Raw genomic sequence first — 13,367 nt, 5'->3', positions numbered from 1 at the left:
AGGCAGACGTGAAACCCTTCAGGGCCTCACAAGCCAAGGTAAGGAGTCTGGACTTCAACCCAAGAGTAGTAGGGAGCCATGGAAGCGTTGTAAAGAGGGGAGGGGTGTGATCTGATCTGCACTCTGAAAAGATCCCTCTGGCTGTCGATCCCTGGGAAGAACAGGATAAAAAGCCCAAGCGAGGTAGGAAAGAAATCCGTAAGGAGACTCCATGTCAGAGATGACGATGTCTTGGCCTAGTGGGCTTGCACAGAAATGAATGGATTCAAGAGTTGTTGCGGGGGAGGGGGCTAAAATGAAGTGCAGGAATAGCAAAAGATTGGAAACAACCTGCAGCAGTTTTAAAACATGGCTGCTAATTCCTTAGCACTTCTCCTGCAGCAAGGTGGGATCTAGGTACCCTCTTTTCGTATCTCGGGTGAGCTGAAGACTGCTTCAACCAATAGAGTATGGTGGAAGTGATGCTCTGACTTCCGAGGCCAGGACATGAAAGGACAGGCACTCCTCCTGGAACTCTAGCTCTTGGAGACCTGAGGTGCTAATGCAAGAAGTCTGCCTGCCTTGAGGCTGCCATGCTAAAAGAAAGCCAAAATAACATGGAGAACCCACAGAAGTCACCACCCTCCCAACTGAGCTTGGCCTTTGAGTCATCCCAGTTCAAGCATCAGACAAGTGAACAGAGAAGCAACCAGATGATTCTACTCCACATCTGTTAGAATCAGCTTCAGCTCCGATGATATGAGAGAGGGGATGGCTGAGGTTGGGGAGGTGATGGGAAGGGATGAGGTCAAATGTATAGTTGGATGGTCTGGCATTGAGCCAGCAGCATAGGAAGGATCCAGTACCCTCTGAGACCCGGGGAAGGAGAGGAGGAGGGCCACTGAGAAGAGATGCAGGTTGGTGTTTGTGAGCTGAATCTGGAGTTAGACAGATCCAGATTTGAATCCCTGGTTCTGCCACTCTGTGCTTACATGACGTCAATGCTCTGAGCCTCAGTTTCCCTAACTGTAAAATGGAGATAATATCAGCAATTGTGTCTCAAAGGGGTTATAAGAGTGAAATGAGGTGTGTATATAAAACACTTAGCAAAGCACCCGGAACAGAATAAGAACTCAATTCACTATTGTCATCGTTACTACTATTATTGTTACTACTATTTTTATTGTTTATGGGTGAGGAGGGTAGGAAGTTGAGTGACAGAAAACGTATTAAATTGAATGTTCTTGAGGAAAACAAGAAGCATTATCAATTAAGAAAGAGGAAGGTTTAGGGGGGGTATAGCTCCAGGGTAGAGCATTTGACCACCAAAATAGAAAGGTTTTAGTTCAACACCCTTTCAAAGGGTGGTGAAGCAGACACAAAGGCCACATATTCTATGATTCCATATATATGAAATACCCAGACTCAGAAAATCCATAAAGACAGAAGGCAGACTAGCAGTTCCTGGGGCTGCGTTAAGGGAGGAATGGGGAGTGACTGCTTAATGGGCTTCCTTCCGGGGTGATGAAGGTGTTCCAGCACTAGATGGGGGTGATAGTTGCACAACATTATGAATGTACCAAATGTTGCTAATGATCAATTTCATGTTACGTATATTTTACCATAATTTTTTAAAGAGTGGTAAAGCTTTGGAACACTCAGTAATAATGATGATGAGGATGGTGATGGATATCACTTATTGAGAATTTATTATGTGCCAGGATAATTTGACTTCTCAATAATCTTATGAGATAGGAGCTCTGATAATCCCCATTTTACAGATGACAAACCCTGGGTTTGGGAAGGTAAGTCACTTGCCCAAGGCCTGCCACAATGTGACAGAAGCTGAATTTGCTCTGATGGCTCTGAGGCCATGATCTGTGGAGACAGGGGTCTGCATAGCTGTGACTTTTTTCGGCAGTGTCAGGAGACCTGGGAGAGAAGAAGAAGGCTTCTGGTACCCCAGCTCCTGGTGAGGCAGAGGAGAGGGCGATGGGTGATGCAGAGAGCAAGGGAGAGAGCAGTTCCCATGATGGACCTCACGATGGATCCTGGCTTGTTGGGGAAGGATGCCAAGGCAGCCCAGGAGGGGAGCAGATGGATCTGGAGAAGACTCAGGGAATCCAGACTGAAGAGCTCAATGCAGTCTAAAAATAAGTGGATGGGAAGGAAGGTAGTCTGAGGTCAGAATGTGGGATCCTGTAGTTAAAGATTTTAGATGTGCAAACTCGTAAGAGATGAGAAGGTGTAAGCCAGTACCATCCAATAGAAGTTTCTGCAAAGATGGAAGTGTTCTATATCTGTGTTGCCTATACTGGCGCCATTCGCCACATTTGGCTATTAAGCATTTGAAATGTGGCTAGAGGGACTTCCCTGGGGGTCCAGTGGTTAAGACTCTGCGCTCCCAATGTAGGGGGCACGGGTTCAATCCCTGGTCGGGGAACTAGGATCCCTCATGCCACACAGAGTGGCCAAAAAAAAAAAAAAGAAAAGAAAAGAAAAAGAAAGAAATGTGGCTATTGCAACTAAGGAACCGAATTCTAAATTTTATATAATTTTAATTACTCTAAATTTAATTTTAAATAGCCACATGTGACTAGGGGTCACCATATTGGTCAACCAAGTGTCAGTGGTACAAATCTTGTTGCCAGGGCCCTACTTTGGGCATGACTACTGCCATCTCAGACCCCCACATCCATCCGCATCCCCCCAGTGCTTTTGCCCTGCCCCTAGTGGTCTCTTCTCTACATGGCAGCCACGATGATCCTTTAAACTGTGAGTCAGATTCTCTCATTCCTCTGCTCAAAACCCTCCATGGCATCTCATCTTACTCCAGGTAAAAGGGAAAGACTGGTGGGTTAAAGATGGCCACAAGGGACTTCCCTGGTGGCGCAGTGGTTGAGAGTCCGCCTGCCGATTCAGGGGACACGGGTTCGCGCCCCGGTCCGGGAAGATCCCACGTGCCGCGGAGCGGCTGGGCCTGTGAGCCATGGCCGCTGAGCCTGCGCGTCCAGAGCCTGTGCTTCGCAACGGGAGAGGCCACAGCAGTGAGAGGCCCGCGTACCACAAAAAAAAAAAAAAAAAAAAAAAAAAAAGATGGCCACAAACTCTTTGTCACTCTGCTCCTCCTCATCTGAGCTGACCCAGCAACGGCTTTAACCAATAGAATGGGGTGAAAGTAATGCTGTGCCAGCTCTGGACCTGGCTTTCAAGAGGACCAGCTTTCCTCGCATTGTGGAGCACTCAGTTGTGGAATTCTCTCTCTTGGACCCCAGTCCCCATGCAGAAGAAGCCCAGGACACACGGAGAGGCCACATGTAGATGCTCCAGTCGACAGCCCCAGCCAAACTTGCAGCTCACAGCTAGCAGCAGCTATTGTATTGGGCAGCATCATGTGAGTGAGTCATCTTGAATGTTCCAGCCCACTTGAGCCCCCAGGTGACATCACATGAACAGAAGAACCATCCCACTGAATCCCATAAACCCACAGAATCTTGCAAGACAATGAAATGGTGTTGCTATAAGGTATATGTTGTGAGACTGTTCGCTATGCAGCAGTAGATATGCTAAACCAGTCCTTACTGTGGCCTCTAATTGCCCTTCCCCCACAACCTTACTTCCCTCCTTGATCTCATCTCTTCCATTCCCTCACTTGCTGGACTCCAGCCACACTGGCCCCCTTGCTTTTCTTTGAATGAACACAGCACAGTGGGCAAACTCCTACCTCAAGGCTTCGGAGCCTTTGCACATGTTTGCTTCTCTGCCTCTCTTTCTTTTCTCTAGATATCTGTATAGCTAGTTTCTGGCTTTATTCAGATCTCTGCCCATATGTCACCTTATCAAAGAGGTTTTATTGCATCACTGTGATAGAGACATACACTGCTCACCAAATTTCTATGTGCTTCACACTGGAGGTTAGACAAAGCCATAGGATTTGTTCTGGCCAATGAGCTATGAGCAGAGTGAGGGATGCATGTCACTTCTGGGCCAAAGCATTTGTTCTGGTTGTTATTATATAACAAACCAACCCAAAACTTAGTGACTTAAAACAACAATGATCATGATTTTGCTCACAAATCTGCAACTGGCAGGCCTCAGTGGGAAGTCTGCACCACTTAGCATCGCCTGCGGTGACTTGACTGGGGGCTGGAAAGAGCCACTCCCAGGATGGCTTGCTGACATTGCTGGCAAGCTGGTAATGGCTGCCAGGTGGGAGCTCACCTGTGTCTGAGGACCGGGGGCCTCAGTTCTTCTCCTTGTAGGACTTTCCACAGTTTCTCCAGCTTCCTTGCAGCCTGGTGGCTGGATCCCAAGAATGAGTATTCCAGGAAAGAAGAGGTGAGAGCTGCAAGTTTCTCAAGGCTAGAGTCTAGAAGGTGGCTCAGTGTCACTTCTACTCTATTCTTTCAGTCACAGAGGCCAGATTTAAGAAGAGGAGACATACTCCCCACTCTCAGTAGGAGAAATGTTAAATAATGTGGGGGCCGTGTTTTAGAACTGCTAGAGCATTTAAGAGCTGGTGCATGACCCTCCAGTTATCTTTCCTCCTGCCGTGACGATTGTGGAGGCTACATGTTGACATGGTAGCATCAGAAGATGGAGGTAGACGGGATTGCTGAGTCTCAGTGGAGAAAGCTGCTTTGGAGAGCCACAATATCAGAATATGTTTAAGTAAAAAATAAGCCTTTACTATGTCAACCTGCTGATATTTCAGAGTTAATTTGTTACTATGTCATAATCCAGCCTATTCTGACTGATTAAGAAATTGGTACCAGAAGTAGGGTACTTACCAAAACCAAACTGTGTGTCACTGCCTTAGTGGTTGGGGCCACAGGCAGGGGAGCTGGCAATCCTTGTTCTACAGAACCAAAACATTTAGTTACACTTTTACTGCAGTAACTTGGGAAGCTGACTACAGGGGTGCCTTTGGCTGCATTTATTTGAATATTCAAGAGTGAGATGAGCTCAGAAGAGAATGGGCTGGGCTTCCCTGGTGGAGCAGTGGTTAAGAATCCGCCTGCCAATTCAGGGGACACGGGTTCGAGCCTTCATCCAGGAAGATCCCACATGCTGCGGAGCAACTAAGCCCATATACCACAACTACTGAGCCTGCACTCTAGAGCCCATGAACCACAACTACTGAGCCCACGTGCCACAGCTGCTGAGCCCACGTGCCACAACTACTGAAGCCCGTGCGCCTAGAGCCTGTGCTCTGCAACAAGAGAAGCCACCACAATGAGAAGCCCTCATGCCGCAACAAAGAGTAGCCTCCAGTCTCAGCAACTAGAGGAAACCCGCATGCAGCAGTGAAGACCCAATGCAGCCAGAAATTAAATAAATAAATTTATATAAGAGAAAGACAGTGCCATCTATTAAAAAAAAAAGAAGAGAATAGACTGATTTGCAAACAGAAATAAAAGGAAACATTCAGAAATTTAGATTCTTGCAGAGTTGGAAAATTCTAACGCTTCTAGACCCCAAATGGAAAGAACTGAGCTTTAAAGAGGTGTTGAGCACAGTAGAATCTATTAATTCATTAAAATGTTTCAGGGCATAGATTAAGTTAAGGGCCTTCACACCCATTTAAAAAAACTTCTCTGTTGATTAAAGTATCTTGGGCTAAAGTTAATTAGAGTAAGAGATTGAATTTTTCTTTTTCTTTTTTTTAAGAGATTGAATTTTAAAAGTGTTTGGATGAACATACTCTGTAAAACTTCTCCGATGGACAACATGGTTGAGGGCCAAGATCATATAAAGGGTGTGGCTTTACCACCTAATTATTCCTGAGAGCTGCCATTCAATCAAGAGAGCTCTTTGGAAATAGAGACACAGACGTAGAGAACAAACGTATGGATACCAAGGGGTTAAGGGGGGGTGGGGTGGGATGAACTGGGAGATTGGGATTGACACTATGTACGAAGCAGATAACTAATAAGAACCTACTGTATAGCACAGGGAACTCTACTCAGTGCTCTGTGGTGACCTAAATGAGCAGGAAATCCAAAAAAGAGGGGATGTATGTACACATATAGCTGATTCACTTTGTTGTACAGTATAAACTAACACACTATTGTAAAGCAACTATACTCCAATAAGAATAAATAAAATAAAGTAAAATAGGTAATCAACAAGGAACTACTGTATAACAAGGGAGGTCTACTCAACAGTCTGTAATAACTTATATAAGAAAAGAATCCTAAGATGAATATATATATATGTATAGGTATAAGTGAAAAAGATTCTCACAAACATTGTATATCACTGCTACTCCAATAAAAAAGATACACACAGGGCTTCCCTGGTGGCGCAGTGGTTGAGAGTTCGCCTGCCGATGCAGGGGACACGGGTTCGTGCCCCGGTCCGGGAAGATCCCACATGCCGCGGAGCGGCTGGGCCCGTGAGCCACGGCCTCTGAGTCTGCGCGTCCGGAGCCTGTGCTCCGCAACGGGAGAGGCCCGCGTACCGCAAACACTGCTACTCCAATAAAAACTAAAAATTAAATTTAAAAAAATCCAAACACATACAGACTTCCCTGGTGGGCCAGTGGGTAAGGCTCCGCGCTCCCAATGCAGAGGGCCTGTGTTCAATCCCTGGTCGGGAAACTAAATCCCACATGCATGCCACAACTAAGAGTCCGCATTCCACAACTAAAAATCCTGCATGCTGCAACTAAAAGATTGCACGTGCTGCAACTAAGACCCAGCACAGCCAAAATAAATAAATAAATATTTTTTAAAAACCCCACACAAGCCCCCCTCCAAAAAAAAGAGCTCTTTGGGGTAAGAAAAAAAGAGCTCTTTGGGGTAAGAAAGAGAAACAAAGCAAACCTAAGGACTATGTGTTGAAATATATTGTGGGTATGGTTTTGTACATGAAACTGGCTATAGTCAAATGGATAAGAAGCCTAAGTGGTTTTTTTTTTAAGACTTATTTATTATTTATTTATCTATTTTTATTTATTTTTGGCTGTGTCAGGTTTTTAGTTGTGGCATGCAGCATCTTCATTGAGGCATGCGGGAATCTTTCAATGCGGTGTGCAGGCTTCTCTCTAGTTGTGGCGTGCAGACTCCAGGGTCCGTGGGCTCTGTAGCTGTGGCACATGGGCTTAGCTGCCCCGCGGCATGTGGGATCTTAGTTCCCTGGCCAGGAATCGAACCCGCGTCCCCCGCATTGTAAGGCAGATTCTTCACCACTGGACCACCAGGGAAGTCCTGAAGCCTAAGTTTTTGAGTTAACTGTCTGCCGAAAAAAATCACAAGCCTGGGATAAAAAGCCCATGACTGTTCAAATCCCAAAATAATCCTAGGAACCTACATCCATTAGCATGGCTACTATCAAAAAAAAACAAAAGCAAAAACAGAAAATGACAAGGGTTGGCGAGGATGTGGAGGAACTGGAACCCTTATGCAATGTTGGTGAGAATGTAAAGTGGTGTAGCTGCTATGGAAAACGGTATGGCAATAATTTGAAAATTAAAAATAGAATTACCCTATGATCTAGCAACTCCACTTCTGGATATATGCCTAAAAGAACTGAAAGCAGGGTGTCTTGAAGGGGTATTTGCACACCCATTCATAGCAATAGCCAAAAGGAGGAAGCAACCCACGTGCCTGTCCACGAATGAATGGATAAACAAAATGTGGTATATGCATACAATGGAATATTATTCAGTCTTAAAAAAGAAGAAAGTTCTGACACATGCTACAACATGGATGAACCTTGAGGACATTTTGTCAAGTGAAGTAAACCAGTCACAAAAAGACAAATACTGTACGATTCCACTTATATGAGGTACGTAGTCAAATTCATAGATTCGGAAAGGAGAATGGTGGTTGCCTGGGGCTGGAGAGAGGGGTAAATGGGCAGTTATCGGATTCCTGAGCAGAGAGTTTTAGTTTTGACAGTGGTGGTGGTTACCCAACAATGTGGCTACTTAATGCCACTGAGCAGTACACCTAAAAAATGATTAAGATGGTAAATTTTATGTTATGTATATCTTACCACAATTTTTGTTAAAATATCAAAATGTTAAAAAAAAAAAAAAAGATCCTGGGGTCCCCAACAGCTTATAGGCAGGAAGTGAACTGAAAAAACCTGTGGACCTCCCAAGGGTCACAAGGCAGCTCTGGACCTTTTTGTCTTCCAGTCCATTCCTTGTTCTTTCCCTGCTCTGGAGAGCTGACCCCTGGAGGCTGTATTTCACAGCCTCCCTTGCCAGCTGGCCTCCGGCTGAGCTCAGCCAATGGGAGGCAGAGGTGGGTGGGAAAAAGGGAGAAGCTAGGGTTTTTCTGCCCTTCCTCTCCTGGCTTTCCTAGCCTCTCTTGACTGATGCAACCACCTCGTCTGAAATAGTAGCCTCTCCTCATACTTTACCACCTTCATTACATGACATTATTGTATAGATTTATCAGTTTCTTGATTGTGTGTTTCCATCCACTGGAGTGTAAGCTCCATGAAGGCAGGGATTATGTCTGTTTTGCTCATGATGAATTCCCAGTTCTTAGGACAGTGCCTGGCACAGAGTAGGCACTCAGTAAAGATCTGTTGAAAGAGTGAATAAATTTAGTAGTTGACTCAAACACACACAAGAGAACAGGGAAAGTGCCTGATAGGTGTTCATAATCTGAAATAAAAGCCAGAGATGTCAGGTAGCTTCTTTAAGTGTTACAGCAAATCATCCACTGACTCAAACCCAGGCTTCTTGCCATTCTGGGTTTGTATCCAGGTCTCCAAAGAGATTCCTTGGTCTCAGATTTTTTTGGAGGAGAAAAAGCAGAACTTGACATTCATTTAGTTAGTAGGAAACCCTGAAAACAATTGAGGGTGAGAAATTGGGTTGCTAAGAAACCTCTGAGGAAGGGGGAGAGTATTGATGTTCATTGCTAGGCAACCTGGAAGAAGCTAGACAGGCAGGTTCCATAGGCTTCTGGAAAGCCAGGCTGGATATGCTCTTAAACACTTCTAGCCCAACCACCTAACTGTACAGATGGGGAAACTGAGTCCTCAAAAGGCAAAGTGATTAGCCCAAAGTCCCTCCAATTTCTCAAGAAGAGCAAAGACAAATGGCACGATAGGGCATTTTCACTGGGTAGAGCTGATAGCTGAAGAAGAGTCTATAAGACAGTAGTCAACCGCAAAGAGCCTTGAATGCCAGGCCAAGAACTTTAGACTTTATCCTGAAGGTGATAGGGAACCACTGAAAAGTTTGCAGCAGTGGTCAGATTTATGTGTTCAGATGATCCCTTGAGCTGCAGTCTGGAGACCCAGGATAAAGTCTAAATGCCTTCAAGGCCCTTCAGGCTCTTGCCAGTCTATCTCCTCTCTCCTCCCAACCCCTCCAGCCACAACCGACTTCCTTCCATGTCAGCCTCTCTTGCCGAGTTTCCCACTTGCTCTCACTGGTGTCTGGAAAGCTTCAACCTTCCCCCGTACCTGCCTCATCCTACTATTCTAGTTTTAATTGCTGCATAACAAACTGTCCCCAAAACTGAATAGTGCAAATAACTGTCATTTCATTTTGCTCATGGACTCTGTGGGTCAGGAATTCAGGCAGCGCAAGAGGGGGCAGTTTGTCTCCGTTCCATGGTGGCCGAGCCTCACCTGGGAAGACTTGAATGACTAGGGGATGGAATCCTCTGAAGGCTTCTTCACTCACGTGTCTGGAGCCTTGGCAGTGCCTGTATTACCTGGAGCACCTGCGTGTGGTCCCTCCACGTGTTTTGGGGTTTCTTGATCATGTGACAGTCTTAGGGTTGTTGGACTTCTTACGGTGGTTCAGTGTGACCTAGCCTTGGAAACCTACAGCCTCATTCCTGCATTCTAGTAGTTACAAGTAGATCACGAAGACCAGCCCAGATTCAAGAGGGAGGAAATTTATGGGAGGAATGTCAAAGAACTTGTAGCCGTGTCCTAAAACCACAACAATGCACTGAGGTCTCAGTCACAGCTTAAACATCACCTCCTCCAGGAGGTGACCTGACCACACCCTGCTCCATGTCTGGATTAAGGGCCTCCTCTGTGTCCCCCCAGCCCCACTGTCCATCTCCATCAATGTATTTCCACCCCTGTGTTTATGGGTCTTTCTGCTCCCCAGACCTGAGGATTCAGTGAGGATGGACCATGTCTGTTTTTTTCACCTTTGTACACCCAGCACCTAGCACAGAGCGTGGCAAAGCAGGCCCTTAATAAATGTTTGTTGCATGGGTGAGCAAATGAGTGATTGAATGAGCTGAGGCATGGAGCCCAGTGCAGAGGCCATTCCTTCCTCATGAAGCTTACATACTAATTGGAGAGATACATACAAAATAAAACTTTATATGATAAATGCCAGATAGTGATAAATGCTATTATGAAAAATAAAGCAAAGTAAGGGGATAGCGTAAGGGGAGGTGATACTTTATATGAACTGTCAGGGAAGACTTTTTGAGTTAGTGACATTGGAGCTGAGACCTGAAGGAAGTGAGAGAGCAAGCCTGGGAGAAAAGCATTTCAAGCAGAATGAACAGCATGTGCAAAGGGCCTGTAGTGGGTGTGTGCTTGGCAGTTTTGAGGAACAGCAAGGAAGCCAGGGTGGCTGGAGCATGGTGAGAGAAGGACAAAGTAGCAAGGATGAGTCCCAGGGTGGGCCACATGCCAGATCACACAGGGTTTCACAGGCCTTGTTGAGGACTTTTGCTTTTAGTCTGAATGAGATGGGGGCCATTGGAGAGTTTCGAGCAGAGACGGTATATGGTCTGATTTATAGCTTAAACAGATTCCTCTGGCTGCTCTGTGGGTAACAAGACTGAATGGGGCAAAGGAGAAAGCAAGGAATTCAGCGAGGTGGCTGGTAAAGGATACTGGGCAAGAGATGATGGGGGCAGGACCAGGAGGGTGGCCATGGGAAAGGTGAGAGGTGATAGGACACAGGACACATTTTGAAGATAGAACCAATAGGCTATAAGGGATATGAAGCTATGAGGAAAAGAAGAGTCAAGTTTGCTGGCCTTAAAAGGCCAACTAAAGTAATATGTGAAGAAGTGAAGATGTGGGTGGGGGAGCAGGCTTGGGAGGATTGGGGAAACACACTTCATTTTTAGACATGCCAAGTTTCAGGTGCCAATTAGATATCCCAGTGAAGACGACAAGAAGGCAGCTAAACATAATGAGTCTGGCAGTGTCGGGATGGAGCTATAAGCTTAAGAAGCTACGGCTATGATAAGCAGAATTCTAAGGTGGCCCCCAAGATTCCCACTCCCTGGTGTGCGTGCCCAACATAAGCTCTTCCTCTCTGTGTGGGTAAGACCTGGGAGCATGACGGATGTCACTCTTGTGATTAGCTTACATTATCGGCAAGGGTGAAGGGACTTCATAAATGTGATCAAGGTAAATGTGATTAAATTAGTTGATATTTAGTGAATCAAAAGGACCATTTCCCTGGGTGAGCCCTTTAAAAGAGAGCCTTCCTTGAGCCAAGTGACTTGAAGGTGCAGAAAGATTCTCCTGCTGCTCCTTGACAAAATAAGCCTCCACACTGATAGAGGGCCTGTGAAGAAAATAACTGAGTGGCTTTTAGGAATCCAGAGTGGTACCAGCTGACAGCCAGGAAGAAAATGGGGGCCTCAGTCCTTTAACCACAAGGAACTGAGTTCAGCCCGCCACCCCGTGATTCTGCAAGAGGACACTGAGCTCCAGAAAGGAATGCAGCCCAGACAACAGTGTGACTGCAGCTTTGAGAGATCCTGAGCAAAGAACCCAGGATTCTCTGCTGGGCATGCCTGGACCCTGGGCCCACAGAGATTATGAAATAATAAATGCATGCTGTTTTAAGCGGTTAACCTTGTGGCGTTTCATTACATAGGAATAGGTGGCCAATACATCAGCGTATAGGCGTTTTTAAAGCCCTGGAACCAAGATAGCTCAAATAGCCCCGGCCAGGAACCTGACCCAGAGATGAATCCGAGAGCATGAATGGAGGGGGATTAGAGTGGGACACACCCTGCAACCTCTCCACCGCGCGCCCGCAATGCTTCCTACTCCTCTCAGCCACTAGGCGTCCCCAAAGTCCACATAAGCAGGTCTCGCCCCCACCTTTCACAGGTCAGAATTCATTTCCTTCAGAAATGGAAGGAAACAAAATAACAATAAATGGTCTCACTTCTATTCGTATTTCCTCCTCCCCCACATCACCCCGGGGGAAACTAAGGCCTACGAAGGGAGGCGCTTGCCCAAGGGCCGCAGTACTCTAGCACCGTCTCAGGCCTGGCGTTTTACACGCCCCCTGCCCTCCCCCTCCCAGGGCATCGTGAAGGGCAAACACAGACTTTTAGCCTCTCTCTCCAGCTTAGGCCAGGGGAGGGACTGCGAATGAGAATGGCATCAGCAGAGGGCCCTGAGTGACTTGTGGGCTGAGGCCGGAGTTTCTAATTGAGGCCGACTGGAAAGGGTGGAAAGCGTGCAGCCCCGAGGTTGGGGCTGACAGTGTTGGTGGAAACGAGACTCCTCCTGAGGGAGTGGGTATCAGAGGTGCCCAGCTGCAATTGCTGGGCCAGTGATCCCCTTCCCTTTGTCCAGCCCCTTCCACCATCCGCTGCAGACTGGGTTGTCCAGAAGCAGACACGGAGACTGAGTTTGGGGTGCAAGATATTTATTAGGGATAAACACCTGTGAAAAGAAGAGGGAGGAGACAGAATTGGGTTCAGGAAGCCAAACTGCGCTGCTGACCAGGCAAAGCCTCAGCCACCCTGGAGGGGCCCTGGGGTGAGGACCTGGCGGGGTGGGGGGCAGGTACTCCCTGTGTCTGTCCCACCTTGCACTGAAGTGGCAGGCTTTTACACCTGTGCTCATTCGGACACCAGATGCAGGCTGCCCTGGGTGAAGTGGCTCTCTTCCACCTTTTCTTTCTTAAAGGTTTTGTTTTGATTTGTGGTCAATCTCGCTTCCAATCAGAGGCCAAGAGGAAGCGCTCACTGTAACTCCTGAGGCCCCAAGCCCCCTTTCTATAGGTGCCCAGCCCTCCCAAACCTGCTTTAGTCCTCTTTTAAAGCATCTATGGGTATCCCAGTCCCCAAATACCCTCTGTGAATGAGACTTGCACACTTGGCCTTGGTTCTTACTGGGGAAACAGGCTTTGTCCAACCTTAGGAATTCATTGAATCTGGTAGAGGAAGAATTAGGCGGACAGGTGTAGGGGGACAAAGTTTTGAAAAGCCTTCATCTCAGTTCCCAAAACACACTGGTAAGAATCTCATGGGCAGGAATCACTGTGGCTTCTGCTGCTGTTCTTCAGTCATTCAAAACATCTACACTGGGGGCCAGTTACGTGCTAGGCATGGGGACGAACCCCACTACTCCACACCCTGAACCGCCAGCCTAACACCATCTGCAGATTCAAACAGGGAGGGAGAGGC

At 46.8% G+C, this 13,367-nt stretch overlaps 1 protein-coding gene across 1 annotated transcript in view; it reads right to left on the bottom strand.

Annotated features, from left to right (window-relative positions):
* The window catches only part of BCL2L1 (BCL2 like 1), an 871,182-nt gene that overhangs the window by 342,709 nt on the left and 515,106 nt on the right, over window positions 1–13,367 (bottom strand). The window lies entirely within an intron of this gene.

Source organism: Orcinus orca, chromosome 16 (genome assembly GCF_937001465.1).
Source record: "Orcinus orca chromosome 16, mOrcOrc1.1, whole genome shotgun sequence".
NCBI lineage: Eukaryota > Metazoa > Chordata > Mammalia > Artiodactyla > Delphinidae > Orcinus > Orcinus orca.
Note: the sequence above shows the minus strand (reverse complement) of the source record. Positions and strands in the feature narration are given on the sequence as shown.